The sequence below is a fragment of the Pinus tabuliformis genome, chromosome 4_1, assembly GCF_031772625.1.
Source record: "Pinus tabuliformis cultivar Carrire ecotype Pingquan chromosome 4_1, CPIR1, whole genome shotgun sequence".
Lineage (NCBI taxonomy): Eukaryota > Viridiplantae > Streptophyta > Pinopsida > Pinales > Pinaceae > Pinus > Pinus tabuliformis.
In genome coordinates this window covers 3,871,971-3,886,799 of record NC_142303.1, presented here as the reverse complement: position 1 = coordinate 3,886,799, position 14,829 = coordinate 3,871,971, and positions in this window count along the sequence as shown.

The window sequence follows — 14,829 nt, the reverse complement described above, 5'->3', positions numbered from 1 at the left end:
AAATTCCTTAATACATGATGTTTCCTATTGATTCCCATTGATATTAATACTGCTCATGGAGGATCTAAGGATTGAATATAGATGTAATAGAAATAGTGGAACCAAGGAGGAAGGCTATTGGAAGTTGAGGAAAGCTAAAGAGTAAGAGGAAGAAGCCATTGAAAGCCAGCAAGAGAAGAGAAGCAATTTATTGGAAGCAGTCTATAGGGAGGAGTTAAGATATTGGCACTTTATCAGAGAAATTATATTGTCGCGTTATCGGCGGTTCTATTATATTAAGTTATGTAAACATTGCTCAAACCCCCGATTGCAATATAATGGAGTCAAGAAATGAATAACGGAGATCAAACCCAAGTGCTTGCAGAAGAAGAATGGCAGAGGAATAGATCTGGATCGTCAAATCGATGGTGATTAGCAACTATGGGGGTAGGAAAGTATGGATTTCCTTGATCATGGTTGAAGTCCCGCACTAAATCCTAGCCGTTGATCTCATATTCAACTCTTAGATCACAATCAACTGTGGGGGTTAAGATTGTTTTAATCTGTGTGCCAGTTGAAGTCCCGCAAACCATAGATTACAATATAATACGTGGACCTGATAGCTCCATTAGAACATACCTTTATGTAGTATCGCATCCAGATATCGAGGAAGTTATGTAAATCATAAGAGTTGTCACCATTGGACCGCCGATTGCAATAAGAATTGTGAAGTAAAACCTCTGATTTTTATGAAGTTGCCATTGCAGGATTAAAGGAATGACTCCGATTCTCATGAAATTGCGATTGCGGAATTAAAGGTGATGATGTGGCATGTGGGACCTCCATGTTGGTATAGCAGATCTTATATGGTTTCCGTGAATAATCAAGTCTGTGGATAAAAGACTCTTTGATATATATTTTTAATATAGAAGCTGGCCTCCCTCCAATAGACGTGTCCTTTGGTCATTGGTGAAACTTGTATAAAAACGAGTTAAAATGCTTCAGTTCTGAGTATCTATCTCGGGCATAAAAATAGAGCATAAAGAAGTTCACAACTTGTGAACTTGAAGAGATAGAGGAAGTTGAAGATCAAATGAGAAAGAAGGAAGCCAAAGGTCAAGTGACTCTGCTGAATGGATTAATCTTAAAAAGGCTTGAACCTGTGATGAATTAATAGAAGAAGTACAGATCATAACTCTAAAAACAATTCAATGAAGCGAAATAAGGTTTGATCTGCCATCGTTTGAAGGGAGCAATAGACTACACCAGTACTGAAGTATTTGTGAGTATGATCCTTGGAAGTAAGATATCGCGACACTAAGAACAATGAGAGGCAGTCACTCCTGAAGCACTTACCGTGGAAGATAGAACAACAGATTGAAACAGAGAATTATTTTTTGTGCAAACATTAAGGCTTAGTGCAACTTATCAAAGATATCTTGTTGAAAAACATCAACAGATCTTGGAGACATTATTGGAGATCATGATGGCTATTTGAAATCATCATGAGGTAACTTTGCAGACTGTGGGCAATATGAAGAGTTGTGAAGACTCCTTCATATGAACACAGGTTTTCATTGATGATGTAGCATGGAGACTACAGTGAAGCTGTAGATTGACAGAACATAGTGAAGAAGATTTTGAGAGTAGTGTAATACAATCAAAACAATTCTTGACAAGATAGGGTTGGAGCCCTTGGGGTTGGTGCCTCATAATTGGAAGGATTGGTGTCCTTAGAGTTGGTGCTCCTAAATCCAAGGTTGGAGCCTTGACAAGATACGATCGGAGCACTTGGGGTTGGTGCCTCAGAATTGGAAGGATTGGTGTCCTTGGAGTTGGTGCTCCTAAATCCAAGGTTGGTGCCTTGACAAGACAGGGTTGGTGCCCTAGAGGTTGGAGCCTAAAAAAAAGTCCAAGTTGGTGCTTGGCAACAGGTTGGAGCCCTATATATATTGTACCTAATTTATTGTAAATATTATATTAAGAAATGCACTTATTCCTATTGTTCATTTTGTGTTCTAAATATAAATGATTTAACTGGTAAAAATAAAAATTGAAAAGGAATACTGATTCACCCCCCCTCTCAGTATTTCCAACAATTGGTATCAGAGCCAACTTCTTCATATCAGCCTAACAACTAAAAGAAGGATTATTAGTCACAATGAGAAATCAAGAAGTGTCAGGAAGACTTCCTCTATTCTATGGTACAAATTTTGGTTTTTGGAAAAAAAAGAATGTCCTACTACTCAATGTCCCTTGGACCTGAAGTTTGGCATTCAGTTTTAAATGGGTACACAACTCCTTCCACTCTTCCAACAGATCAAGCCGAAAGGAAAGCTTACATTTTAAATGGAAAAGCCTTAAATTCCATCACCAGTGGAATCACTGATTCTGAATTTACAAAAGTCATGAATTGTGACTCGGCCAATGAAGTATGGGATAAGCTAGTTAGCTTATATGATGGGGACTCCAAAGTTAAGAAGGCAAAGCTTCAAACTCATAGAAGACATTTTGAAAGTCTAAAAATGGATGATGAAGAAGATATTGCATCATACTTTCTCCGAGTAGCTGAAGTTGTCAACTCTCTTAAAGGATTGGGAGAAAACATTGAAGAAAGCACTATTGTTCAAAAGGTATTAAGATCTCTCCCAGACATATTTGACTCCAAAGTAAGTGCTATAGAAGAAATGAAGGACCTAGATACTCTCAAGATGGATGAACTTCATGGAATCCTCATTGCCTATGAGATGAGAAAAGGAAGCCCAAGTTCCAACGATGCATCATTCAAGGCCTCAAAATAAAAAAATGGGAAAGAATGGAATACCAGTAGTGATGACTCCGATGTTGAATCCGAATTGGCGCAATTTGTACGAAGACTAAAGAAAGGATCCAAGCTAAAAGGTAAGTACCCTCTTATTTGTTTCAAATGTGGAAGAATAGGTCATTATGCTGCAAAATGTCCTCTTAAGCATGATAGTGATGATGAGGAAAATTCTAAAAGGATGGTATACCAAAAAAAGGGTTCAATAAGAAGAATTTCTTCTCTAAGAAATATGAGTCTAATGAAGATGATTGTGTAGTCATCAAAAAGAAATCAACTAATCATTTCCCTCATCACAAAGGAGGTAATGATGAATTAGATGAAGAAAATGACTATGCTGGAAGCAAGAAGTATTATTCATGGCATTCATAAATGATGATGATTCAAGTCTAGAAGGAAATGCAGATGAATAGTTAATGAGTGCCATTGAAGAAAATGAGAAATTACGAAATAAAATCATTTCTCTCAAGGTAGAAAAGGAGGAAGCAAAAATAAGGGAAGACCTCTTGAAAAATAAGCTAAAATAAAAAGAAGAAATTTGTGAAGAACGTGAAGCTGAAATAGTATCTATGAGGAAGGAATTGGAGCAAGTCAAAAAGGGTTGGGAAAGATCTGAAATACTTGACATTATCCTAAATGCTCAAAAACCTCAACATGACAAATCTGGGATAGGTTTTAAAGGAGAATCATCAAGTACTAAGAATAATGTGAAAAGCTATGCCGACATACTTTCCAGCAACCCAAAAGAAGAAATATTATTTCATCAAAGGCCCATCTCAAATCCAAAGAATGAAGAGAGAGTAACTCAAAGGAAGAATGTTGATTCAAATAATGGCTATTACAATAGGTACAAATCTATCTTTTTTGGGCATTATTTTTATTGTAAAATTTTTGGTCATCAAGCTAAACATTGCATGGCTCGTAAGAATGAAACACCAAAATTGAAGGATCAAACAAACAAACCATATGGTCTCAAAGGGCAAGGATAAATCAATACCTACAAATATTTTGATCCCTTGGCCAAATTTGATCCAATTTGCTCATTATGTAATGATAATGGAATAATGAACAAAATTTCCCCCTCAAAAGAAGAGAAGAAAAAAATGAGAATCCCAACATGGATAAATGTGGCCTATCTCTATGTGCTCACAGTGATGAAAATCATTGGTTTGTGAATAGTGGGTACTCCAAACATATGACAGGTGACAAAAGGAAGTTTGTCTCATTGAACAAAAAGGAAGGAAATGTATCCTTTAGAAGTGGATCTGCAAAAATTACTGGAAAAGGAACTATTACCCTTATTAATGGAAAAGGAAAGGCTCAAAATGATTTGCTAGTAGACGGACTCAAACACAATCTCTTGAGTGTTAGTCAAATTTGTGATCAAGGACATAATGCTGTCTTTAGCACTAAAGATTGTGAAATAAGGAACTCTTCCTTAGGGGAACTTGTGGCGAAAGGAGTTAGAAGATCAGATAACGTCTACATTTTGAAAAAAATTCAAGATTATAAATGTTACTTAAGTCAAACAGATGAAAGTTGGTTGTGGCACAAGCGACTTGGACATACAAGTTTCGATAACCTGATTAATATCAGCAAGATGAATGCAGTACGAGACATCCCAAAGTTATTCAAGCCTAATCAAGGAGTATGTGGGCCATGTCAACATGGAAATCAAACTAGAACCTACCACAAGACCAAGGAGTTCTCTACATCAAAACCTTTGGAGATCATCCATGCTAATTTATGTGGACCAACTAGAACTCTGACACTCCAAGGAGAAAGTTAATTTGCTTTATTTGTTGATGGCTATACTAGAATGATGTGGGTAAATTTCATAAAATATAAATCCGAGGCATTTGAATGTTTTAAGAATCTTAAAGCTCTTGTAGAAAATGAAAATGATTTTAAGATTAAATGTCTTATAACGGATAGAGGGGGAGAATTCACATCAAAATAATTTGATGAATTCTGTAAAGTACATGGAATCGGAAGAGAACTCTCTGCTACAAGAACACCCAAGCAAAATGGGGTAGTTGAAAGAAGAAACCGAACTGTTCAAGAAATGGCAAGAACAATGTTATTAGCAATTGACTTGCAGCCAAAATTCTGGAGAGAAGTAGTCGGGATTACTGTTTATACCTTGAATCGAACTCAAATAAGACCAAATAATGAGAAGACTCCTTATGAATTATGGAAAGGAAGGCCTGTTTCAATAAAATACTTCAAGATTTTTGGAAACAAGTGCTTCATAAAAATCAATGATGACTCACCAGGAAAATTTGATTCTCGAGTTGACGAAGGAATATTCCTTGGATATTTTACAAGGAGCAAAGCCTACAACTACTACAATAATCGACTACGAAAAATAGTGGAAAGCATTGATGTGAATATTGATGAAGACTTTCCAGAAAAAGAAATTGAAGACCATAAAGTTGACCCTCTCATTGAAGAAAAATAAGAAGAACCTGAAAAAGAGGAAAAAGATCAAGAAAAACACAAGGAAAAAGAACCATCTCAAACCCCTTCAAAGGTGAAGTTTCTCCAAAAACATCACCCAGAAGAGTAGATTATAGGCAATATAGATGAAGGGATGAAAACTTGAAGAAGGATGAAAAGTACGCCAAAGAAAAATGATGTTGCTCTCCTATCTATGATAGAACCATAAACATTTACTCAAGCAAGTAACGATCCTCATTAGGTAAAAGCCATGGAAGAAGAAATGTCTCAAATTGAGAAGAATGAGACATGGGAGCTGGTACCTTGTCCAAAGGATAAAAATATAATTGGAACCAAGTGGGTGTTCAAAAACAAAATGAATGAAGATGGACAAATCATCAGAATAAGGCAAGGCTTGTTTGTAAAGGTTATTCACAAATTAAAGGAATCGACTTTGAAGAAACCTTTGCACTAGTAGCTTGTATGGAAGCTATAAGGATGTTCTTGGCATTTTGTTGCTAAAAAGGATTCAAAACCTATCAAATGGGCATAAAATAAGCATTTCTGAATGGGAAAATCAAGGAAGAAGTCTACATGGAGCAACCAGAAGGGTTTAATCTAGCAGAAGGAAAAGACTTTGTTTCTAAGTTGAAAAAGGCATTATATGGGTTGAAACAAGCTCCTAGAGCTTGGTATGCAAGATTGGGAATCACTATCTACAACAACAAGGCTTCAAGAAGGGGTTGGCAGGAAGTAATCTCTACATGAAGATGGATGATGATGAGTTACTAGTCACTCTTGTCTATGTTGATGATCTGATTTTTTCTAGTAATAATGATAAGATGAGCCATGAGTTTGCTCAAAATATGTCAAAATAGTTTGAAATGTCGATGATGGGAGAGTTATCTTACTTCCTTAGACTACAAGTATCTCAAACCATGGCAACCATGTTCATATGTCAAGGAAAATATCTTAAAGACATGCTTAGAAGATATGGAATGGAATACTGTGCACCCATGAGCATACCTATGACCACAAGTTGCAAATTAAGAAAAGATGATGACTCTCCTCTGGTAAATGCAACTCATTATAGGTCAATAATTGGATCCCTCCTATACTTAACTTCTACGAGACCTGACATTATGCAAGCAGTAGGAATGATGGAAAGATTTCAGTTAGCTCCTAAACAATCCCATTTGTTGCTTGTAAAAAGAATTCTTAGATACTTGAAAGGAACTCCTGATTTTGGTCTTTGGTACCCTAAGAGCTCAAATCTTACTGTGACTGCATACACTGATGCTGATTGGGCCGGAAGTGTCGATGATCGAAAAAGTACTAGTGGAAATGCATTCTTCCTGGGAGATTGTATAGTGTCTTGGCTCAACAAAAACCAAACATCCATATCACTATCTACAACTGAAACCGAGTATATAGCTGCTGCAAATTGTTGTACTCAAATATTATGGATGAAGGAAGCTCTAAAAGATGTCAACATAGGTACCAATCAACCAATCACCATCTATTGTGATAACACAAGTGCTATCAGTCTCAGCAAAAATCCAGTGATGCACTCAAAGACCAAACATATACCAATCAAGTATCATTTCCTTCGTGAACAAGTAGCTAAACAAAACATCAACTTGGAATATATCAATACTAAGGAGCAGATAGCTGATATTTTCACAAAACCTCTTCCTCGAGAAGCATTTGAACATATTTGCCAAAAGATGGGGGTTATTTCTCTAGCATCACATTAAGTTGATTCATAAAGATGTTGCATGACAGGGGGAGCAATTTGACATGGGGAGTTCTTGTGCACCTTTTTTTTGCCATTGATGTCAAAGGGGGAGAGAAGAAGAATATTTCCATCAATGACAAAGGGGGAGATTGTTAATCTAGGTTGTCATTGATGTCAATATAGCAGTGTTTGTGATGGAAAATTCCTTAATACATGATGTTGCCTATTGATGCCCATTGATCTTAATATTGCTCATGGAGGATCCAAGGATTGAATCAGATGTAATAGAAATAGTGGAACCAAGGAGGAAGGCTATCGGAAGCCGAGGAAAGCCAAAGAGTAAGAGGAATAAGTCATTGAAAGCTAGTAAGGGAAGAGAAGCAATTTATCAGAAGCAGTCTATAGGGAGGAGTTAAGATATCAATGCTTTATCAGAGAAATTATATTATCACATTACCAATGGTTATATTATATTATGTAAACACTGCTCAAACCCCCGATTCCAATATAATGGAGTCAAGAAATGAATGACGAAGATCAAACCCAAGTGCTTGTGGAAGAAGAATGGCAGAGGAATAGATCTGGATCGTTAGATCGAAATATTTGTTAGATTGACGGGGATTAACAACTATGGGGGTAGGAAAGTACGGATTTCCTTGATCGTGCTGGAGTCTTGCACTTAATCCTAGTCGTCGATCTCAGATTCAACTCTTATATCATAGTTAACTGCGGGGGTTAAGGCTATTTTAATCCATGTGCCAGTCGAAGTCCCGCAAACCATAGATTGTGATATAATACATGGACCCGATAGCTCCATTAGAACATACCTTTATGTAGTATCGCATCCAGATGTCGGGGAAGTTACACAAATCATAAGAGTTGTCAACGCCGGACCGTTGATTGCGATAAGAATTGTGAACCTAACCAATGACTGTGAAAATATTGTGGACCCAATGGATTCATTAAAAATATTTCATTGAATATCGCATCCACTCCATCGGAAGACAGAGCATGTGCACACTTGTAAAACCTCCGATTTTTATGAAGTTACGATTGCAGGATTAAAGGAATGACTCTGATTCTCATGAAATTGCGATTGCAGGATTAAAGGTGATGATGTGGCATGTGGGACCTCCATGTGGGTATAGCAGCTCTTATATGGTTTCCGTGAATAATCAAGTCTATGGATAAAAGACTCTCCGATATATATTTTTAATATACAAGTTGGCCTCCCTCCAATAGACGTGTCCTTTGGTCATTGGTGAAACTCGTATAAAAACAAATTAAAATGCTTCAGTTCTGAGTATCTATCTCGGGCATAAAAATAGAGCATAAAGAAGTTCACAACTCATGAACTTGAAGAGATAGAGGAAGCCGAAGATCAAACGAGAAAGAAGGAAGCTGAAGGTCAAGCGACTCTGCTAAATGGGTTAATCTTTAAAAGGCTTGAACCAGTGCTGAATTAATAGAAGAAGTACAGATCGTAACTCCAAGAACAATTTAGTGAAGCGAAATAAGGTTTGATCTGCCATCATTTGAAGGGAGAAATAAACTACACCAGTATTGAAGTATTTGTGAGTATGATCCTTGGAAGTAAGATATCACAACACTCAGAACAATGAGAAGCAATCACTCCTAAAGCACTTACCGCGATAGATAGAATAGCGGGTTGAAATAGAGAATTGTTTTTTGTGCAGACATTGAGGCTTAATGCAACTTATCAAAGATATCTTGTTGAAAAGCATCAGCAGATCTTAGAGACATTATTGGCGATCATGATGGCTATTTGAAATCATCATGAGGTAACTTTACAAACTCTGTGTGGGTAATATGAAGAGTTTTGAAGGCTCCTTCATATGAACACAGGTTGTCATTGATTATGTAGCATGGAGAATACAGTGAAGTTGTAGATTGACAGAACATAGTGAAGAAGATTTTGAGAGCAGTGCAATACAATCAAAACAATTCTTGACAAGATAAGGTTGGAGCCCTTGGGGTTGGTGCCTTATAATTGGAAGGATTGGTGTCCTTGGAGTTGGTGTTCCTAAATCCAAGGTTGGTGCCTTGAAAAGACAGGGTTGGTGCCCTAGAGGTTGGAGCCTAAAAAAAAGTCCAAGTTGGTGCTTGGTAATAGGTTGGAGCCCTATATATATTGTACTTGATTTATTGTAAATATTATATTAATAAAAGCACTTATTCCTATTGTTCATTTTGTGTTCTAAATATAAATGATTTAACTGGTAAAAATAACAATTGAAAAGGAATACTGATTCACCCCCCCTTCAGTATTTCCAACATGCATAACCACATGGTTTCTGAGTGTTGGAAAATAATGGTAGTAGAAAAAAGGACGAGATGTGAAAGGTATTCTCCAAATCAGGGAAGGAAGAAGGTTAAACATGTCTGGAGGAAAAGGAATTTTTGCAATCATTGCAACAGAGGTGGACATCAAAGAGCCACATGTTGGAGGCTCCATCGAGAGCAGCGTCTCGTGGACATAGTGCTTGTGCAAGAACCAACTGGTAAAGATGTTCAATAAGAAAATCCACCACAGGGAGATGACCCATTCACTTTGATGAGTGAGAAACGGTTTTACAAGATATAGTATCTTGTCATGGCCACATTTTTTAAATCATGTGTTGCGATATAATTGTAAAAGTGATGACGTATTTTCCATCACTTATTAAAGCAACGATAATGTTTTTGGCCTTTTATTGATAGTTGGGGTATTGATTTCTATTATGATGTACACTTAACCAAAGAATGTGTGTTATAAAATCTTGGAAAGTATGAGGATTATTGGGTCATGATTGGTCATGTAATTGAACATGTAGTTTTCAAAGGATGTACTAGAGGTTTGCATAGGATGCAGGTGTCAGCTCATCACTTATGGCTTCAAAGAACAAGGGTGAAGAAGAAGGAAGTGTGGCCTATCAGGGCACTTGTTTTGGAGACAATGTAACAAAAAATATGCAGATTATATTCATGGTTTTGGAGGACCAAAAGCTCCTCAGTGGGGAGGAATGATCAGGTGGCTCTAGAAATAGGGAATATTTTAAGGATGGAAGTTTATCATCAAGTTTAGAAACCTTGGTAAATCTTGTTAGTACCTAATATGAAAACTGTAAAATATTTGGTGATATTTTTGTAGAAATATTTATATTTCCAATGATTTTTTATTAGTCTATATAAAATTTTGGTGATTGTTAAGGTAAAAAAAATTGTGTTGTAAATTATTGGCGAATCATTTTTAGGAAGAAATGGAAATTGGTGAATCTTTTTTTTTAAAGCATGGAAAATTAGTCTTCCTGTGAATATTAGCCCCTAATTTTTTCCTTGAGAAATGCACACAATTCAGAAGTGGCTTTGGAAAATCTAAAAAATAAAAGTTGTTGGATTGAAATGAAACTAGGGTCAGATCGAATATCTCGATGCAAGATTTGCAACAATATGAACGACACTTCAATCAAAGTTCGTATGTGAAAGTTATGGTTAGTTAAAGTTTTGGTCAAACTAGGCCTAGTGATAGCCACTAACAAGGCAAAAATTTGGAATTTACCGGGACATAGATCCCGTCTGCTGGAATAAGCAAATTTGACGCCTCTTTAATTTTTTCAGAGACCCTTAAAAACCTGTCGAAAATTTTTGGACAATATGTTCATTTTTAATAAAAAAAATTATAAAACAGGTGGCGGGCCGCCACCCCTCCCACCCCAGTCAACACATTATATATTAATATATATGGGTGGCAGGTGGTCAAACCCCACCACCCCTGACACATTACATTGGCCCAATGACCACACCCATTAAATCGGGGCTGGCGGGACTCTATCCCGCCCAGCCTACAATAGCCCGCCGATGGGTGGCCCCATATGTATGCGCCAAAACTAAAACAACACCCAAATAAAATAAATAGTCCCCATTTGGGAGTCGCAAGGTTTGACCCTAGACAGGCTCCGTATCAACCACAATAATTTGCCAAGTGGCCTAACAGGCCTACCTCGAAATTATCGCCAAGTAAAATGTATAAAAACCCGTATTGCCCATTCAATCGTGTGAATGAGAAGAGGCAGAGCCACACGACGGAACCAAGTGCGGGAATGTTTTTCAAGACGAGTATATTCCCTAGAATATTCCACAAAACATTCCATGTAGATTCAGTGAGGAATCTAAAAGATTCCATGGAGGGAAAATTTTCACAGTGATAGAATTATTCCAACTTTATACTCAAACGAACCAAAATTTCGCTAGGAGTCTGATTATAGGATAAGTTTTATGATATGAGCAGTGGAATTTCTGTCAATTTGCAAAGAGGGATCTTTGTCGAATCTTGAGGAATCTAAAGATTCCCATGGAGGCTGATATTTTACAGAGGCAAAATGATGCTAACTTTAGAGTCATTTTTCTCAGAATTTTGCAAGGAACGCGATAGTGTAATCAGATTTGTCATGTGAGAAACATATATTCAATGAACTTGTAGAGAATAATCTTTCTGGAATCTTGAGGAATCTAAAATATGCCCTAAGGGCCGATTTTTGTCAACTTCAGAACCAGGTCGACTTTATACTCAAATTACTCAATTTTTTGTAAGGAGCACAATGGTGAATTCAAAATTGTCATTTGAGCAACAAAACTCCAGCCAACCAGCAAGAAGGAATCTTTGGTGAATCTTTGAGATTCCCGAGGGTCCAATTTCTACGGTGTCAGAAAGGGGTTGAGTTTACACTAATTTGACACAATTTTGCTCCAAGAATTCTACGATGCAGTCCATTTCTTCAACAAAGTTGTGCATTTTCAGGCCATCCTCGAAAGTGGAGGTATATGATGTAGTGATGCGATGTCTTTCTTTTGATTTGCTGAGATGATGTTTTTGATGTTGAGATCCTTGTTTACCATTCTATTAAAGGATACTCATATGCCATTTCTTGTGAGGATTACATATCTTATCATGTTAAAGGACTTCCCATATGAGTGAGGTTCATGTAGGAGAATGTAGCATGGAGAGACATGCCACTCTAATTGAGGGAGTTTATCCTTGTAATGAAAACGAATACACCATGTACTCATCATAATCTTGCAACATTTAATGAAGTGGCCTCCCAACTCTTGACATTGGGCCCAAAGACGTAACCCACACTGGGTGAAATTCGTTATCAATGTGTGTGTGTGTTTTGATTTGATGCTTGTAATTCTGCTTCCTCTTCTTTAAAGTATGCGTATGTGGGTTTTCATACTCTTTCACATGAAATTCTTCTAACATCACAGAAGTAAAAGATCTTGGTTAATTCCAATAGAAAAGAGAATCTGGATGAGGAACTAAAAAGATTAGAGAAGGGATCCCTGATTTTATAGGAGAATTTCAAATAATAAGAGTAGGTTACTTTTAACCCAGTAAGCTCCTCCCTATAATTAGTGTGTTCAATTATCAATAGGACAAATAAATTAGATTCATATCAAAGAAATACATCCATGTGATTCATACATGATATTATCATGTAAAGAGGTTGAGAAAATATTTGTTCCCTTGCAGGTCGGTGAAGGGTGTTGGGTTTGCTGTCAAGAATCCCATTTCTACTCGAAGATCTCATTCCTAGCTATCATGATCCAAAGGCCTACACACAAACACAACCAAACAAAGAAGACAAGCCTTCCACAGAGGGACAATTAGCATAAATATATGTGTAAAGTAAAATTGTAGAAACATAACATGTATGGGAAGGAACCATAAGATTATATTAATCATAAGCAATAAGTACAAAGGAATGATACCCAAAAAATGGAAGCCTCCTCTCCAACTTGCAGCATGGCCTCCTTCTCCCAATGTAGCAGAGCTCCCATGCTATAATATGGATACTAGATCTATCCCCTTTCCTCTTAATAAGGTGAGTTTATATAGGCTCATTCTATCCTCTGACGGAGCGTATCTAGAAACCTAGGGGTTTTAGAAGTTACGAAACTTATATAATAATGGACCCTTAGACAAGTCATACACAAGTGGGACAAGTTGATCTTTTTGGAAATGATAAACTCTAGAACGTTTTTCTCAATTATGAGTTTTTTCTTAATTATGAAATACTTAATATCTCATAATTATAAAAAATTTAAAACATATTTATCAGAAATTAATCAATCATGTAATTCCACCCTTTTGACATGGAATAACTCCCACATAAGTAAAAACAAAGATGAAAGGGGATGCATTCTAGTCAGCAAATGAGGTAAGATGAAGTTGGGTTTCTCTCAATATATTAGAGTGGAAAATAGGGTTATAATATATGCCTCCTAATTCATGAGGTCATGATCTAGGTGGCTCCAGAGACACACAGAAGACAAAGAGGGCTTATGGATGCCCAAAAATAAAATTGATTAGAATGATTTCAGACTAGGGCCAAAGTGAAGATCTCATCATCCTGATCGCGGTGATGTGAACGGTTCGTCAAACCGAGTCCGTATGCGAAAGTTAGAAGCAGTCAAAGTTTGGTTGACTTTTGTTTACTGGGCAGGCTTAAGGAGGCCGCAATTTGGACAAAACCCAGCCACCGAATTCCGGCCAACCTGGGCTAGATTCTGGGTGAATTTGAGTCCTAGTTAGTTTGTCTCCTATGGTCAAAATTCAAATTTTTAAAAATGGCCTATTTGTTTTGTTTTAACAAAAAAAATATATATTAAATGGGTGGCGGGCCATGACCCTTGGCACCCCGATCGGGAACCAAAATTATATTTTGGGCCAACAGGTCGTGACCCCTGTCGGCCCCCAAACTCAACCACAATTAAAACAAATGTTTTATTTAATAGTCTGGTGGCCATGACCCCACCAGACTCCTAATCTTAAACCAGACTCCGTTAAACATAATGACATGGGGTGTGCAGGCCACCTCCGGTGGAACTGGCCCACACCCCCAAAACACCAAACCACATGTGCAGTGTAATGTGAGGCCAACAGGGATCAAACCTGCCTAGCCCATGTAGGCCGGCCCCCACCGGGCGGCCTCATATGGCATATGCCAAAACCAACGTACCACCACCTTATGCGGTACCAATGTACCATGTAACACAACGCCCTGATTAATGTGCTCAAATAATTAATGTGTTTTTTTTAGTGCGAGAGGCATGATGTGGGCCACCCAATGCGGACCCAACCCCCATTTAAATACATTTCGTTAACACTCAAATCAATAATGTGTTAAAAGGGAGGGGTAGAGTTTGACCACCCGACCCCTCCTCAACCATTTGCCAAGTTTAACCAATGCACCAAAACCATTTTCTTGTAAAATCTGCCAACAAAATTTAAATAAAACTCATTTTGCATAGTTAATGGGACAAATGGAGGAACTAGGAGAGGGCATGGATTTCGAGACAGGAGGAGGCTGTGCACACAGTTCGAGGCAACATTTTGTAGGAGGGCCGAAATTTCACTTTGTTAGATTTTGACAAATTTTATATGGTTTCAACACTTCTTGACACCTCGAACACAATGATGCTATCCGTGTCTCCATCAGAGTTCTACATTTTTTGGCCATTTTTCAGTATGCAGGTGGAACCATGACTACTGCAGAAACAAGTAGCGGAACCATGATCCTAGAAATTTTCCCGAGGAGGTATTTTTCTCCATGTCAGAATATAGTTAAGTTTATATTCGTTTTTCATGGTTTTCTGCAGGGATCACAATGGCGAGGACAGATTCACCTTTTGAGTTGCAGATTTCCAGTCCACCCATGGAGCAGGACCTTTGAGGAATCTAGGGGGAATCTAAAAGATTCCTTGAGCCCCAGATTCTCAATTTCTCAAAATTTAGAAATTTAATAGTCGATTTTGCACTATTCGACATCACAAATCTGATGGTGCATTCAGA